The following is a 3,577-nucleotide window of genomic DNA, read 5'->3' as shown; positions in this document are numbered from 1 at the left end:
TACTTTGTATATCTACTATCTGTGCGTGCCTTGTCTACTTCTGCTCGAGCCTCAGTTTTGTGGGCTGTAAAATAAGGAAGACGACACTTTACAAAAGCCTCTCCAAAGACTTTGCCAGCAGAGGGAGGTCAAGCTATAGGCAGGATCTTACTGAATGGATTTGCTAACCATATGCCCTTTCTCCAAAACCCATGCTGGATAAATTCAAAACTGCTTACTGCCAGAAATTTGGCTCATTAATTATGAATCGCTTTTGGTTACAACCTTCCCAAACACTGTCTATTGAGGCACAGAGGAAATTAGTTTGGCCTTTAAAATCTGGATCCTTAAATTATTGAAGGAAACCATGCTACCTACTTTCACGGAATCCATTGAAATAGTATATATAAGGCACTTTATAAATGTCAACTTGTAGTCCTTAAATGTTGCTTTCCTAATATCCCACTTTTCAGGTGAAGGCACTTACCTCAGATAACAGGTAAGCACTTAAAAATAATAACATTTTAGGGGCAGCCAGGTGGCTCAGCGAGTACCGGCTCCAGTAATAACTGGCTGTGTAACCTTGAGCAAGTTACTTAACCCCGATTGCTTTAAATAATAATAATAATAATAACATTTTATGGCACCTACTATGTTCCAGGTTATAAATCCTAGGTTCTCTTGTTATTTCTATTTTATACTTGGGGAAACTGAGGCAAACAGCAGTAAATTATTTGCCCAGCTAGCAGGTGGTGAAGTTTTGGGTTTGTTTGGGGTTTTTTGTCTTTTTGGAGAGAGAAAGGCAGGGCAATTGGGGTTAAGTGACTTGCCCAAGGTCACACAGCTAGTAAGTGTTAAGTGTCTGAGGCTGGATTTGAACTCAGATCCTCCTGACTCCAGGGCTGGTGAATGAGCACCACCTAGCTGCCCCTATTTGTTGTGTTTTGGGTTGGTTTGTTTTTGTTTTTGGTCTTAGGTAGCGAAGTGGATAGAGTACCAAGTTTGGAATCAGAAAGACTCCTCTTCATGAGTTCAGATGTGGCCTCAGACACTTACTAGCTGTATGACCCTGAACAAGTCACTTAACCTTGTTTGCCTCAGTTCCTCATCTGTAAAAATGAACTGGAGAAGGAGATAGCAAACCACTCCAGTATCTTTGCTGAGAAAACCCCAAGTGGGGTCACAAAGAGTCAGACACAATGAAAAGCTACTTAATAAAAAACACAACTAGTAAGTATCTGAGGCTTGATTTGAACTCAAACCTTCCAGCTTCCAGACCCAAGAATCCAAACATTGCACTTGCCTCCTCCAAATCTACAAATAGGCCAGTCAAAATCAAATGGAAAGTGAACTCAGTTTGAAAGAGGGCCAACTGACATAAGTCAAGCTCTTTCCACCATACCTCCACTGCCTCTCAGAGGAGAACTGGAACCTTGTCACTGTAGTTAGCTTTATGGTGAAACTCACAAAAAATGCTAAGGATAGTTCCTCAGAAAGTAACTCCACATATCCCTTCCCATTACCCACTTCCCCCAATCCTGCCAAAAAAAAAAAAAGAAAGAAATGCATTGCATTAGCTTCTGTGACATGTCTCCAACGTGAAAGCCACAGTGTTTACCCCATTACAGCTCCTGCTCAAATTAGGATGCAGATTTAGGTTTCAAACTCTAAACTATGTTCGGTAACAGCAACATTGTAAAATGACCAACTTTGATAAACTTAGCTCTTCTCAGCAACGCAAGGATCTAAGACAATTCCAAAAGACTCATGAGGGAAAATGCCATCCACATCCAGAGAAAGAGCTATGGCGTCTGAATGCAGAGCGAAGCAGACTATTTTCTCTTTTTTTGTTGTTGTTTTTCTTTCTCGTGATTTTTCCCTTTTGTTTTGATTCTTTTTTCACAACATGACTAATGTAGAAATGTTTAATATGATTATACATGTGCATACTGTCTTGGGGAGTGGGAAGGGGAGAGAGGGAAGGAAAAATTTAGAAATCAAAATCTTGTAAAGTGAATCTTGAAAACTACCTTTGCGTGTAATAGGAAAAAATAAAATACTATTAAGGGAAAAAATAAGTAAATAAAAATAACTCTTATAAAGTGAATGTTGGTGTGGGGGTGGCTAGGTGGCATAGTGAATAGAGCACTGGCCCCGGAGTCAGGAGGACCTGAGTTCAAATCCGGCCTCAGGCACTTAACACAAAAACTAGCTGTGTGACATTGGGCAAGTCACTTAACCCCAATTGCCCTCCAAAAAAGCAAAATAATAATAATAAAGTGAATGTTGAAAAAAATAAAAAACCATTGTGTTTTGGGGTCAGATCAGATAAACAAGACTAATAATTGCTTCCCCAGCAAGAACCTAGTTCTATTGTCTATCAGTTCAGCAATTCAGCAAAAGATGGCAGAAAGGCTGAAGGGGTAGAATTCAAAGATTAATAATAAGAGCCAGCAGTTACATAGTTTACCTAAGTTATCTCCTTTGATCCTGTACTGTGAGGTAAGTAATATTTTATCATCCCATCTTACAGATAAGTAAACTGAGGCAGTGACGTTAAGTGATTTGTCCAGAATCACATAACTAATAAGTATCTAAAGCAGTATTTAAACTCAAGTCTTCCTGATTCCAGGTCCAGCTCTCTATCTACTGTATCATATAGACATATCTCTGTCTTGAAGGAACAGAAAGACCTGAGGAAGTGAAGGCAGAGACTGAGGAAAAAAGTCATTAGGTCAGGGGTTCTTAACCTGAGGTCAGTGAACTTTTTTTTTAATAGCTATTTTGACTAAATGTAGTCCAATATCATTGGTTTCCTTTGTGAGCCTGTGTATTTTATTTTATTCATTTAAAAACATTCTGAGAAGGGGTCTCATAGGATCCACAAGGCTGCCAGAGGTCCATGATACAAAATAGGTTAAGGACTCATGCATTGGAGTAGAAGCAAGCAAAAACCCAGAAACGGGAGAGAGCAGAGTTAAAACACAAAACTCATAAAAAGAATCGTGGGATGTTAATGTCGTTTCAATCATATCCAACTCTTCATGACCACATTTGGGATTTTCTTGGCAAAGACACTGGGATGGTTTGCCATTTCTTCTCCAGCTCATTTTTAACAGATGAGGAAACTAAGGCAAGCAGAGTAAAATGACTTGCCTAGGGTCACACAGCTAGTATCTGAGGTCAAATTTGAACTCATGAAGATGAGTCTTTCTGATTCTAAGCCCAACTCTCTATCCACTGCGCCACCTAGCTGGCCCCTGTGGGATATATACACCCTATTTTTCTACCAAACTGGAATAATCACCCTTTCCAAATGTGACCCAGAATTTTTGCCTGTCCTTACCTATAATTCATACTGTGACTTACCTCCATAATTCCTTCTCTTACATTTAAATCCTTCCTGATTGAAGGAATCTCTGTCTTCTGAATTCCCTTAACCCCTTGTATCTGTTTCTTGGCATTCAGAGCAAACTTTCTTATAACATTGCATGTTAGTGCCTTCCCTCTAAGTGTTTTGTGTGCACATGGTTGTTCGCGTGTTAGTGCCTTCCCTCTAAGATTATCTCGGACGTGCTTGGTGTGCACATGGTTGTTC

Source organism: Petaurus breviceps, unplaced genomic scaffold (genome assembly GCF_028583685.1).
Source record: "Petaurus breviceps papuanus isolate PSGF00001 unplaced genomic scaffold, PetGlider_PUasm1.0 175, whole genome shotgun sequence".
NCBI lineage: Eukaryota > Metazoa > Chordata > Mammalia > Diprotodontia > Petauridae > Petaurus > Petaurus breviceps.
This window is presented reverse-complemented; position numbering follows the sequence as displayed.